The sequence below is a fragment of the Podarcis muralis genome, chromosome 11 (assembly GCF_964188315.1).
Source record: "Podarcis muralis chromosome 11, rPodMur119.hap1.1, whole genome shotgun sequence".
Lineage (NCBI taxonomy): Eukaryota > Metazoa > Chordata > Lepidosauria > Squamata > Lacertidae > Podarcis > Podarcis muralis.
The window spans coordinates 50,226,329-50,241,053 of NC_135665.1; the positions used below are offsets into that span (position 1 = coordinate 50,226,329).

The 14,725-nt window shown below is 44.8% G+C and overlaps 1 protein-coding gene across 2 annotated transcripts in view; it reads left to right on the forward strand.

The window, feature by feature from the left end:
• C1QTNF3 (C1q and TNF related 3) overlaps positions 1–14,725 on the forward strand; it is a 54,290-nt gene that overhangs the window by 11,094 nt on the left and 28,471 nt on the right. The window contains exons 2-4 of one of the 2 annotated variants that reach the window (XM_077936439.1): positions 1,821–2,000; positions 11,897–12,238; positions 13,764–13,854. The exons of the other annotated variant lie outside the window; for it this stretch is intronic. The gene's annotated coding sequence lies outside the window, so the exon portion shown is untranslated. The remainder of the gene's footprint in view (positions 1–1,820; positions 2,001–11,896; positions 12,239–13,763; positions 13,855–14,725) is intronic. 2 annotated transcript variants of the gene reach the window in all.

Here is a 14,725-nt window from a genome sequence, read left to right on the forward strand (position 1 = left end):
GTGGAGCAACAAGAAACAAGACGTTGGAGCCTTGGGCTGCTGGGGAAGGAACCAAGGGAGGAGCCATTACTTCTGGTGCCAATGTTACCATCTGTATTTATGTTTGTTTAATTGACTGAAATTATCTGTCCCTCTCCCAAATCAATGTTGAAAGGCCTATGGTCTTTAAATTATTCTGATGTTTCTCATACCAGCATCTTCCATTTCAAAGAATAAACATACCCCCTCAAAAAAGATACCATCAACAACAGAAGCAGCTTATCCAAAATGTTGCTAAGAGGAAAAAGTTGTTCTCATTTCCACTGAAGACCACACAGCTTGCTTTCATTATAGGCTAGAGAGAGGTATAAAGAGGTGGGCAAATGGAACTCCGAGCCTCATTCTTTTTCCACTTTCTGGGAGGATTATGTATATCGCATGTCCCAAAGCATTACAGGAAAATATCAAAGGGCTAGAAAGTGGGATGCTATCCAAGATGGAGCCTTTGCATTTAAAATAGGACCTGGGGGACATCTGCACTTATATCTGAGGACAGATATAAACCTTATGTAATCCTTCTCCATCCATGAGGCTCTGCATAAGTCATTTTGCAAAGAGGCATGTAATTGCAACCAGTTACGCCAAAAGGACAGGAAAGGCTTTTCTCCTGTATGCAGAGCAGTGGCGTAGGGGCAAATTCAGAGGTGCAGGCTCCCTTCATGAGAGTCACATTCACTCCCCCTTCTCAGATTATAATTAGGGGTGCATTACGACTGATTCAATGCAGATCATCATGTGTTGCCTATTTTCTGTGTACGTACATGGGCAAATGATTTGGAGTGCTCTGATACTTTATTTCAGAGTCACTCAAGCTGAGCTCGAAGTTCCATTGCACTTAACAGAACGTGCACACAGAAAGCACCTTGTCTTTTCCGTGTTCCTAAATACACAATGAAATACAATATGAGAAATAAAGTAAGCAATAAAATACAATTAAAAATCAATACGAACGGTTCATGCATTGGGCATGCCATCTCCCGTCTTCAAACCACAAATCCACAGACATGTTATGGACCACAGTTTATTTAGATAACAAAAAAACATGCACGCTAATTGCGTTCACTCTGAAACATCACATCTAGTTTGGTCCTGATAATGGTTAAAATGAAGTCGGGTGGGGTAGGGTGACTCAGATGGTGAGTTTTTATGGAGTCTGTTTCCACTGGAAAAGAGAAAACCCTGGCAGAGACTCTTGGGTGTTATCACAATAGTCTGTTTATTTGCAAAGGAATAAGTAGCACAGATATTATGGAAGCTATAAAAACTAACACAGAAGCAGGTTGTGCAAGCCTCAAAAGCAACAAAGGCACACTGGAATCTTACATTTATTAATTTGTTTTTATCAATTATTTTTCTATACTGTCCTTCATCTGAGGATCACAGGGCGGTTGACAATATAAACACAGCAGCCTTCGCATTTATTGCGTTGTTGCTTCATGTGAGCCAGTTGTCCTAACACAGGGCTACACAAGGTTGTGACACACAAAGCTGAATGCAACCCATGGCAGATGGATGAAGCGGCCTGCTTTCTCTCCCCGCTCTACCTTCTCAGTCAGCAAAAACAGTGGGTTTCCTGAGCAGTCGCTATCCACTGCTGGCGGGGGGCTGGATTCCATTTTGTAGGTTACCATTTGTGGAAGCCTGCCTCAACATAAGTTTTTTATTAATTTGCCATAAAAGCAGGGACGGCATCTCCGTACAGAGAAGGGAACATTTCTCATGCTGCTATCTCTCGGATTCCACAGATCAGCTCTAATCGATAATGTCTTTTATTACTCTAGGATGGGTTCCATAAAAAGGGGATTAGACGAGGAATTCTCAGCATTGCAACTGATCGCACTGGACAATCCCTTTAAAAAAAATGACGCCTAGCCTAGTGCCTAAAATGCCTCGCCTGAAGGCAGCCCTCCATGCCATCAAGGCTATAAATCTAACAGCTAAGGAACCCATTTGAATGCCAGGTACTGTATACACATTTAATTAAGCTCGATTACACTAACAATTCATTTCACTGATCAGGCTGTATCCTGGAGCATATACTAGAGGAAACCCTTGCACTAAAGCTTTTCATTGTGATCCAAATTGACTATTTCTGCAAAAATCTGTGTGATTCTTTTTTGGGGGGAGGGGGGGAATGTGTTCAGTATTTGGTGGTGCTTGAGAATCAGATGACATGCATTCGACAACTGCTTTTATCATGTAAAATCTTTCTCTTCCCCATTCCTTTGTCTTTCATATTTTATTTTATTTTTGTCTCTTTCCACCCCCAGCTTTTGGGTCTGTACTTCATTGCCCACATTCCCCTGTAGCTATTTCCAGAGCCACCCCACACTGCTTATCTCTTTTGTTAGGCAGGAGGCATTAATCAATTAATTGGTGTAATTAATTAGGTAACAACAGATTAAAATGGCTTCCCTTTGTCTCCCTTTGGCAATTCCTTTGGTGCCAACCAATGTTTTTTTCTTTTGCTCTCTTTTTCCCCTATATGCAGAGCAGTGCTTTTTAGGTGCTTCCAGATAACCTGCTTATTGCGCATTCAGCCTGATTTGTTGGTGGGGAGGTTAGATGGTGTTGTGTCAAAGCAAGCACACTTTCCAATGCATTTCCACACTGACTTTCATTACCGGAAAAAGCCTGATCTTTGGGGAAGGTGGGTTTGCTATGCAAGATCTCCCAATCAACTTTAATTGAACAACCTGCTTTTGCGACTGAGCACCACTCAAAAAAAAGGGGGGGACGCGGGTAGCGCTGTGGGTTAAACCACAGGGCCTAGGACTTGCCAATCAGAAGGTTGGTAGTTCGAATACCTGCGACGGGGTGAGCTCCCGTTGCTCGGTCCCTGCTCCTGCCAACCTAGCAGTTCGAAAGCACATCAAAGTGCAAGTAGATAAATAGGTACCACTCCAGCGGGAAGGTAAATGGCATTTCCGTGCACTGTTCTGGTTCGCCAGAAGCGGCTTAGTCATGCTGGCCACATGACCCGGAAGCTGTACGCCGGCTCCCTCGGCCAATAAAGCGAGATGAGCGCCGCAACCCCAGAGTCGGTCACAACTGGACCTAATGGTCAGGGGTCCCTTTACCTTTACCACTCAAAAATAGTGACAATCTGGAAATGCCCTTAGTGTCTGGAATGATAACATGGAAAGCTAATATGCATCATTGCACATAATTTTGTAAGTTGCCAAACTAGACAACGTAGCAAAGATCTGTGATTGGGTCTCCTGCCTCTTTACATGTTGGTCAGTGACAGCTGTAGAACAAAAATGGGAGGGGGGGCATCCTAACTCCTTCCCCTTTTATCTTGCCAGTAAAAACCACCACCATCCTGAAGCAACCGGTTGCCCCAATAGGGAAACTGAACATATTCAGGATGTGTTCACATTATGTTTTACCCAATGGAGCAGAGAGGAAGAAACCTTTTGGGCCCCCCTCAATAAAAACACATGGTTAATGGAGGTTCTGCCCCCCCAACAAAAGTCCTGCCTTCACCCATGGGTGGGAGGAGGTGATCAGGAAAATTACAGGAGAAAGGGGTAAGCATTCCTCCCCCAGAGCCATGTTCCTGGCCTGAATTATAACCCCTGCTCTTGCTATTGGTCAACACTAAAAGAAACAGGGGCTCCTGGCACCAATCTATGTTGGATTGTCTACTTTGGCCCTAGAATGAAATACAACTAGCCAAAGCATAAAAGAAAACATTGCACTTTTTGTTGGGCTTCAAGGACAGGGCTCTATATCCCTGGCACTATATCCATACCCCCACTTCCTGCACACAAATATCGCTGGCCACAGGATTGTTCAGTGTTCATTAGGGACAGGGTTTCCTCCATTGAACACCCACAAGCAGTTCATTGCTGAGCCACCAGTTGGGCCTAAGCTGAGGACTCACACCTCCCCATGTAACCTACCAACCCCTCAAGCTCCTTCCCAGCACCTTTTCACCACTGAGCTTTGGCTCAACCAGAGCTCTAGCCCCACAACTGAACTTCTAACAACCACATCTCCCCAACACCTTCCCTTCCTCCTCAGTTGTAAGAAACTCATGCATATTCAATTGTCAACAGCTGCCTCTCTTCTCAGCTGTTCCTTATCCAACTCGTCTCCCACCCATTCTCCACCAGGAAGCCCTGCTGACCGGGGTCCTGCTCCTGCAGCCACACAGGAAGGAATTCCAGGGGACAGTGAGGTGGTTCTTCCCACTTTTCCATGCATAACGTAGTGCACAAGGCATTTTGTTATATTACGTTTACGGTTAAACAGTTTGCTGCCATGACCATTTATCTCTAGGCAAACCTGACCTTTTTGTTAGGCACTGGAATTCATTAATAGCCCCTTCCCCCTAGAAATCAACAACCCTTTTAAAAAAAATCCTTATCCAAGCAGTTATGCAGAATCATACATGGTGATTAGCTTGTGGGCTGCAAATGATTTATTAGATCTAATAAGGCGAGCCACATGTAGATGCTTGTAGGGCAAAAGGGAGGCTGGATTGCATAGATCTTACACAAGCAATGAGACTCAGGTCAGCATTGCAACGCTGGTGAATTATGGCATTATCAGATTGGAATTGTGTTGTGTAATGCAAAAAATGCAAAATGGGTTTCTCAGATTTAAAAGGCATTATTAACGCATCTATAGAAGCTATCTTAAAAGCTCCTGCTGTATTGATGGTTCAAAATCCTTTCTTTGCCTCTGTGTGTTTGTATGTGTAGTAAAAATAGTACTGACAGGTTTTTAGAAAGTTTTCTTTGGGTTTCTGGAAAAGCAGTTTTAAAATCTCTCTCTTCACTTGGTAAAAAAGAAACCCCAGTTCCCCTGAGGAGTTAAAGTGAACAATCGATCAGGAAAATCCTATCCCAACTGCATCAGTCATCATCTACAGTGGTACCTCAGGTTACATACGCTTCAGGTTACATACGCTTCAGGTTACAGACTCCGCTAACCCAGAAATAGTACCTCGGGTTAAGAACTTTGCTTCAGGATGAGAACAGAAATCGTGCTCTGGTGGCGCGGCAGCAGCAGGAGGCCCCATTAGCTAAAGTGGTGCTTCAGGTTAAGAACAGTTTCAGGTTAAGAATGGACCAAATTAACAAATTAAGTACTTAACCCGAGGTACCACTGTATAGGCAAAATATTAGACGCTGTAAGAGGATAATGTCCCACTTGGGTTTCTCCTAGTAGGGACTGGTCCATTAGGGAAATGGGATGCTGCGCCATCAACCTCAGTCTGCCTTTAATAGCCCCCAGCTACCCACCTGCCTGCCAACCAATCCAGGGAGTGGCATTGCCTGTAATTCTCCTCCTCAGTCTCAGTGTTACCTGCATAGGCGTCAACAGGGAGGAGGATGGTGACAAAAATAGAATTAGTTGGCTCCACCTGTGATTGGCTGTGGCTCTACCTACTATTTGGCCTTTGCCCTACCAGTCTCATGACTGTCCTAATTGTGCTTGGAGCCATTACTTACCCCTAAGAAATCCATTCACAATTCCAGTGTACCTTTCACTTTAAGTTACAGGTAGGTAGCCGTGTTGGTCTGCTGTAGTCAAAACAAAATAAAAAAATTCCTTCCAGTAGCACCTTAGAGACCAACTAAGTTTGTTATTGGTATGAGCTTTCGTGTGCATGCACACTTCTTCAGATACACAGAATTTATAATTTTGTTTCACTTTAAGGTTAGCAGAAAGGAAAGCGCCAGGGGTAGAGAGACAGCAGCAAAGTGGAAAGGGATCAGCACCTCTTACGTGTCCCCCTTTGCTCTTAAAAGTCACCCACCCCCTGCTTTATGCATGATTGGGGGGCAGTTCTAGATTTCAATGCCACAATCTAGTTTGGACCTGGAGTTTCTGTTCCAACATTTTATGAGTACCCAGGCACCTTCTTCCAGTGTGGTGTAGTGGTTAAGAGCGATAGACTCGTAATCTGGGGAACCGGGTTCGCTTCCCCACTCCTCCACATGCAGCTGCTGGGTGACCTTGTGTTAGTCACACTTCTCTGAAGTCTCTCAGCCTCACTCACCTCACAGAGTGTTTGTTGTGGGGGAGGAAGGGAAAGGAGACTGGTAGCCGCTTTGAGACTCCTTCAGGTAGTGATAAAGCGGGATATCAAATCCAAACTCTTCTCCTCTTCTTCTTCCTTCTTCATATTGGACCTAGCTGTGATGACGTTCACGTTTTGTCGCTAACTTTGGGAGTGTTTGTCTTGGCTTTTAAAGCAGCTAGTTCTTCATTTCCTGCCAGGGCCTTGATTGTCCCAAGCTTACTTCCTTGAATCAAGCAGTATAGTCCACTGGATGGAACTGGATTTGGAGCTGAGAGCTTCACACGCAAGGTGCCCCTCTCTCGGCGGCTCAACATGTGATTTCTGACAAGTCTTTCTGAATTTACCGTAATTATTTCATCTCTAAAATGGGAACAATATTGGGGTGTGTGTGTGTTTATATACAGCTTAATTGCCAAGGTGGATTCTAAGTGGTTCACAAGTATGAAACTAAATTCTCTCTCTCAACATGTAATTAAAATACACAATAAAACAATGTCAATTAAAAATAATAAATAAACATCAAGTAAAATGGACAGCAAGACAAGTCTGTTAAAATAGCACATAAGTAAAACAGTCGAAACTGCAATTAAAACAGGAGGTTCAAGTCAGGAGGTCAGGAAAATCCTTGTGCACCTACTACACACAATCTTTTGAGCATTATTGTGAAACCTGGCTTTTATTATTCCTATGTTACATGTTACATGTGCCTTGGTTTTCGAACGCTTTGGTTTTGGAACGGATTAAGTTTGAGAACCAAAGTACCACTGTATAGGGTAACTGAGGCCAAAGGCACTTTGCTATAATAGGGTAGATGACTAATGTAACTTTTTTTGGCACATCACTTACTTTGCTTCAGATAGATTTCTAGTCTACTTGGGGCCTCAAAAACCCAGATGTTTTCCTCTGTTAGTGCACTAGTCCAAACTAGCCACAATAATGTGAAATCCTCATAAGGGAGGTGGGGAGGCTCGGCTGCTGCTGTTGTGAAAATAGCCTTGTTGCAAGGGAAAGCTGTATGTGCTTTAAAAAAAATAATAATTCCAGGATGCTCTAACATTAAAGAGAAGAAACCTCTTACGAAAGGCAGCACACATGACTTCCCAGGTATCCTGTAGCATAACTCAAGGGCAGCTAATGTAAGATAGTATGTGTCAGCCCAGAGTTGCACTGCCAGATCCTCTGCAATGTTTTTTTAGCATGGATATGAGAGCTGTATCTTGGGGTCCCCTGAATTGTTGGAAAGGATTCTGGTGCATCCTTTAGAATGCACAGTGTTGCACACCAGCAAGTTGAGAGGAGTTCCTCTATACAATCACAAGAAGTGTCCTTTGGGTGCCTAGATTGCATCCTGCCTCCATTTCCCTTGGCCACCTTGAACCACAGGGCGAACGGCTGCCCTTACAAAAACAAATCACACCTCCAGCAATTGCTTGGAATGCTTGTGCGGTCAAGTTGGCCTTGCGCACATCCTGTTAACTGACCCACAAAGCTCCCTGGAATGTTTCCAAGTTTCTTAAGGGAACAGACATATTGTGGGTAATGTTATCAGATTGAATTTGTCCCAAATGAAACAGAAATGAAAAGCAAGGGACGTTGCCGGCATCTCCACTGAGTTGTGAGAGCAGGGGAGGGGAGGGAGAGATTTCAGCAACCAGCAGTGTCAGCCTAATTGTGTTTAGGCGATTCTCTGGCCACACTGAAAGTCCTGACCTGCTGGTGAAACAGGAAGCCTGCATTCCATAAGGTCCAGAGAAACAACCAAAAGGTTTGTGCACCAGGCCAAATGTCTAATCTGATGTATTCTGAGTCCCAGAGCACAGTGTTTAAAGGCAATTACGAGATATGTCCAAAAATGAGCCCAAATAATTATTAGATGTGCAAGAGCTGGAAGAACATGGACATACCCCACAACTGTTCTGGTTTAAGCGGGACATCCCAGATCACAGAAGCCAATTCTGGCTTCTGGAAGGTCCCGTTTAAGACTGGCACCCTGGTGTGAGTCAGTGTGCCTTCTGGGATTGCTTGGCGGCCGTCAAAGGGTTGCGCCAAAGTGGTTTCGCTCTGTTGTGACCTTTTCATGATCACCTTCCGGGAAGGGGCTTTGGCAATCATCAAAGGTTTGTGCCAAAGTGCCTTGGGGAGGCTGTGCTGACCACCACGGGAGGCCGCGGTGGAGGCGGGAGAAGATGCAAGGGGAAAGCAAGCAAGCAAGCGGGCAAGCGACGGGGTTGGTGCTGGGTGTGTGTGTCCCGATTTCTCCTTCTGAAATGTGGCGGGCTATGGATTGAAAGTAGCATTTAAGCACCTCTTTACCTGGCCCAGTGCTAATGCCAGTGCTGCACAGCTTGTCATCTACAGAGGTGAACATGAATCCCTCTACTCATCCAGGGAGGTTATTGCAAGCGTTGTCACTTTACTCCTAACAAGCACAACGAAAGCAGAGCAACCTCCCTCACCACAGCATATTTGTGGTATAAAAGGTGACTGGATTTCAGCAGCAATTTACAGAATAGGTGCTGGTAGGGAATGTCTGCCCCTGAACTTTAACAGGGGCAAGCAGCATTGAAAGCTGAATCATGTGTAATCTCTCTATGCAATTGTGAGCATATATCACTATAAATGCACAATAAGGATGGAGAAATAGCACTGAAGTAGACATCTGAAATACAGAGGGAAGACCCATCCAGTCTAAAAGGCAAAAAAGGTTCTCTTTCTTCAAGATCTGGGACTTTTGCAGGCATGCCGCTTTAAGGTCGCCAGCTGGCTCCACCACAAGAGAGGAAATGGGAAGAGTGTCTGCAAGAAACTTGCAGGGAAGCAGACTGCGTAGTTTTACACTGGTATGCAGTGGTCAGAACGTCTGTCAAATCCATTTGATTTGGAAAACACAAACAGCAAAGACATTCCAAGGGAACTGTTGGAAGCAATGGGTTCATCAGCGTATCATTAAATGTGAGTTCACACACAGCCAGGGCACCATTCTTTGCAGTCAGTTCATGGCAGACACTATCGCTGTCACCCAAGTACAATCAAACTGGGATTCCATTGGAGATTTTCAGCCACTTTGAAAATGGGTTACTATCCTGAAAAAGCTGACAGACTTATCCAATGCATTCTTTTTCACTGGAAAGTGGTTGAGCTTTCTCTGATGCCATGCTGAGAGGGATTCTGTATCCTCATGATGTTTTCCTCCCTGCAATATTTTAAAGTTTTCATGCTGCAAATAAGTCCTGTAGAATCACGTGATAATCTTTCTGCCAAGACTACAAGCTGCATGATGCAGTGTGACTGCGACGGGTACAATGCACACGCAGCCATGACTTGAAGTAAAGGTAAAGGTACCCCTGACCATTAGGTCCAGTTGTGACCGACTCTGGGGTTGCGGCGCTCATCTCGCTTTATTGGCCGAGGGAGCCGGCGTACAGCTTCCGGGTCATGTGGCCAGCATGACTAAGCCACTTCTGGCAAACCAGAGCAGCGCACGGAAACGCCGGTTACCTTCCCGCCAGAGTGGTACCTATTTATCTACTTGCACTTTGACGTGCTTTCAAACTGCTAGGTTGGCAGGAGCTGGGACCGAACTATGGGAGCTCACCCCCTCGCAGGGATTCGAACTGCCGACCTTCTGATCGGCAAGTCCTAGGCTCTATGGTTTAACCCACAGCGCCACCTGCGTCCCTCATGACTTGAAGTCATTAATATTGACAGATTGGCAGCACAAGTGGCAATGGCTGCCATTTCCCCATGAAAATCTGCATAGAAAAAAATTATTTGAATTAGATTCCTCTGCACACAGATGTCACACATCCTTGGTGGGCAAGAGGGAGGGCAAGAATCTCTCCCTCAAGCCCCTTCTCTCTCCCCTGCTCCCTGTATCTCTTATCTTATCTTCATCAATCTCCCTCTCTCCGTCAATATATAGACAGTGGAACTTCCCAAGGGAAGGACAGCACTAGAATTTGCTGATGCAGGATATACTGGGGCTGACAGATGTGGAGGAATCCCTGAAGCATCAATCAGCATTGCCCAGAAACCACAGTCCAAAGCTGGAGGATGCTTGTATAAGGAACATCACTCTGGAGCAGAGTAGCAATTAACTCTCAAGCCAATAGTGCAGCAGCCACACATTATCTCTCCCTAGAGATTAGAGATGGCTTCTCACTTCACAGTATACATTCACATGGTCTAGGCCAAAGCCAGCAATCATTCCAGGCTAGAGAACGAGCATGTGTTTCTAAAGAAAACAAACAAGAAAGGGTGGTCACCTCCGCAATTATTGCACAATTCCCTCTGGTCAGAGGCTCGGCTAAACATTTACATTTTAGCCACAGGAAGAACCGCACTTGATTTCCTTGTGGATAAAATACACATCCTAATTACACACTTCCTTGGGAGAAGGAGCCATTCAAATCATCTGAACGTGCTTCCTGGCTGGGAAGCCTTATATGGGAAGCTGCCTGATCCTGGCTCAGACCATCAATCTATTTAGCTCAGTAGTGTCTACACAAATTGGCAGCGGCTCTCCAGGGTTTTGGGCAGGCATCTCCCAGCCCTCCCTGGAGATGCCAGGGACTGAACCTGGAACATGATGCATGCAAAGCAGATCCTCCGCAGGTATGCTCTGGCTGGGTGCAGGAGTTATATTCAAATCATATGGTGAGCCAGTGTGGTGTAGTGGTTAAGAGTGGTGGACTCGTAATCTGGTGAACCGGGTTCGCGTCTCCGCTCCTCCACATGCAGCTGCTGGGTGACCTTGGGCTAGTCACACTTCTCTGAAGTCTCTCAGCCCCACTCACCTCACAGAGTGTTTGTTGTGGGGGAGGAAGGGAAAAAGGAGATTGTTAGCCGCTTTGAGACTCCTTAAAGGGAGTGAAAGGCAGGATATCAAATCCAAACTCCTCCTCCTCCTCCTCTTCTTCTTCTTCTTCTTCTTCTTCTTTTGTTGACTCTAGTGGGAGTTTTCCAACTGATGCCACATTTTTTGCAGGAGTGAGAAACATACCTTTATCAGAAGTGGGACTTGCCCTCAATAAAGCATTGGGTTCTGACGAAGGTCTGCTTCCCCGCCTGCCACCCTTCCCTTAAGCTGGTTGGGTTTTGCTAGCATACACGTTATGTCTGCAGCGCCCTCCTGCCAGCCGAAGAGTATTGCTGAATCAGTTTTTCCTGCAAGTCTAGCACTCTGTACACCATCAATCCATGGGGAGTTGGAGCAATCCTATCCTCAAGTCTGTATCTGTCAGGGGCTGGCTGACTAATGAGGAGTGGTGGGAGGTTTCAGCTGGAGAACCCCCTAGGGAAACCTCAGAAGAGGAAGGTTCAGAGCCAGGGGAGTGGTGGTGGGACACAGGTCAGAGGATGTAGGGGGGGTGGGACAGAATGGTAGCATGCTGAACAAGCAACAGGCTTGAGTGAGAGAGAGGAAGAAGGGGCAGAAAGCACTGCAGACCTAGGACAGCTGAGGGGGGCGGGGCTCAATCTGCAACAGGAGCCTGCCAGTCCTACTGTATTCAGCCCCCATGCTTCCTTATCTCGAAGGGCATGGAAAGATTTGCATGCAGCAGAGCAGAGAGCACAGAGAGCCCCTCCCCAATGGCTGGGGAGGAACCTTAGGGGGAAGTGGGAGGGACAGTTCTGGCAACTGCTTTCCTGGGGCCAGTCTTGCCATAGGTTTATCTGCTTGTATTCTGTTTCCTTGAATAAAGAATTAGCTTTATTGCTTGTATCTGAGTCTCCATGCTGACCTACAGCTGACAATATCCCATGTAATGACAGGATAGAAACTTCTGTTCATACATCCCTGTTCCTTTCTTCCAGGGCTTGTTCTGAATGAACTAGATTTTAGGTCTCATTCAGGTGTGACATCGGATGTGAGGACTGCAGAAAAGTGACGGCCTTATTGGTCAGTCATTGAACCCAAACTCTGCTTTAGCCCTTGTGAAACTGGATGCTGATCTACACACTCCCCTTATACATAAGGGCCTAACTGCCATGCTGTTTACTGCTGCCTGTTTAGAGATTGCCTCTCATTGGAAAGACTCCAAAGATCCATCTCTGACGGGATGGGATGTGAAAATTTGGGATCTGGCTCTTCCTGAGCATTTGATGCAACACAGAAAGGGTGTCAGAGGCCAAACTAAACACGATCATTTTGACAAGGTATGGTTCCCATATATCAGCTATGTAAACAGAAGTGATGTTAATGTCAGACCTCCAGCCACTCATGCTTACTTATGGTGAGGTTTTGTCACGGATAGTTGAAGTCTTGGCAAAGTATTCAATGACTTAGTTATTTGACAGTCTCCCAGCTCCACTTTTTTTTCCTTGTATGCGACCAATGTATACATGTAACACCCTACAGGTTTTCTTAGTGTTTATTAGTGTGATTTTACTATAAAACCAATAAAACTTTGTAAAAAGGTAAATAAAGCAACCTCAAATTTCTGATACCATTTTTGTGATACAGCGTGGGAAGCCAGGACTCAAGTATCAAGTCCATGGTGAGATCTGTGAGCAACAGGCGACCTCAGTGCAATGTATTGTTGCCCCTCCAATCAGAACTTACTAAACACATTTTTGAAAGTTTTTGTTGTGTGGATGCCGCCAGATTGTCAGTATTTTGCATGTGGGATTCAAGTGCATACCAGAAGTTTAGGCTTGCACAATTAAAATGGATCATAGGACTCTGTCATCCCAGCACAACAAATCCACTCCGCCCCCGCCCCCCATGACTTTTAGTGGCTCAGAAAGTGCTGGGGAAATGCACTACAAATCGTGCGATGAACAAATGATTAAAGAGAAGCTTGGTAAACCCTCTGCAAGCAAATCTCTGGAAGTTCTAGAGGAATGCTTGTTGTGCTATAACCATCCCATAAACAAAGAGCACATGCTCAGTAAAGACTGGACAGAGTATTAACAACCTTGTAAGCTTTGTGCAAGAAAATCAGGATGAATGATGCATGGGTCAACAGGCCATCCGAAGGCGCGCAGGGATACTTTCTTTTCAGGGAATCTAACAGCTTGTGCAAAGAGGGAGAGTTGGTCCAAACATGTGACCTTTTGGTAATTTTATACCACATACCAGGACTTTTGACAATCAATCCAGTCAATCCTACTTCTAATTTTTGGAACTAATGTAGCCAACGTTTCAAATTACCGCAAGAATATATTCACTTTGATCTGCAAGGTTGCATAGCAGAGAAGGAAGCACTAAAGAGAAACATTATGCAAACAAAAGCCAATGTCTCGGTCCTATGTGAGGAACAAGAGACTTGCAATGTCTGAAATCAATAAAGTCCTAAATCGAGCTAATCAAGTAATTGTTTCAGAGAAGGAAACTGGTGGATTGGTTTGGATAGTTTAAAGCAGTTCATTTCCCTTGTGGTAAATCACAACATAGTGAAAAGGATCATGTAGCAAATTACTGCACTGGAAACAGAGGTTACAGTAATTAATGCATACCATTGTAACTCTTGATTAAAGAGGTCCTTTTACAACAAGCCGTCTCTGCACAACTTGTCTGGCTCATACCAAGGACAGCAGTATAATAATAAAAACAAAACAAAACAGTATTTCTGTTAATGCTAACATGCAGAAATGTGTTTCCAAAAAGGTTTCCTTTGCCAAGCAGGGAAGGGGGTGGGGGGGGGATGTATTTCACTGAACAGAAATTATTCTCTCCCAGGGCCAGCCAACAAGATTTTGGATCACTTCCAGATGGAATCTGGACTTTGAAGCAACAATATCCCTGTTGAGAGCACATTGTATATCATAAGGTATTTAGCCAAAAAGGGCATGGAAATGTAATTCATAGCCTCAAGTGCACTCAAGTTCAAAGAAGGTGGTTTTGTGCGTTCTTCTCCCCCCTCCTCCATTTGTTTTCCATTAATGTAACCAACACGTTTTCAAGAATGAGATATAATAACAGCATGAATACAGGTACTGATTGAGGTCCTAGATTTTAGGAGATATAGTGTAGGAGCCTCTAAGAAACAGCAACCTCTGTGACCCTGTTCATACTCTAGACAAAATGGGCACAGTCAACATGTGGTGGAGCAGCAAGATCACACCTGTTCGTTCTGATCCTAACCCTGCCTTGCCTCCGTGCATTGGAAACAACGTACAAACGACGCATGTGCATGTAGTGCTCAAAATATTTTAGTTCATGTACTGTTTCAGAAAGTGCAGATTTGATAGCTTCAGCTATAAATACAAATCAAATTGAATGTCTCCTCCATCCCTAGGCTAGATGGGCAAATATAATATAATGCAACTTCCTACATGTTTCCAGTGATGCCAACCCAAAGTACAGGTTTTAATGTTTAAAGCCCTCCAGAAGGATCACCTCCTCCCATGTATATTTCCCCAGACCTCATGGTCATAATTGGAGGCCCCTGTTTGCACGCCCATGACTAGATTCAGAGGGTGGCTGCTTGCAAGAGAATCTTGTCTGTGGTCTGTCCTGCAGAACACCCTCCCAAGAGAAGCTCCCCTTTTCAGTGCTAGGTGAAGGGTATTTAAGAACTTTTTAGAGGCTTTTAAGGCATTGACATTTCCAAATTTTTGCAAGTTTTAACTCTGCTTGTGCTGTGAGTAGTACTGGTTAATTTTAAGCTCTTCTGCCATTTGGTTTCATGCTGCATTTAT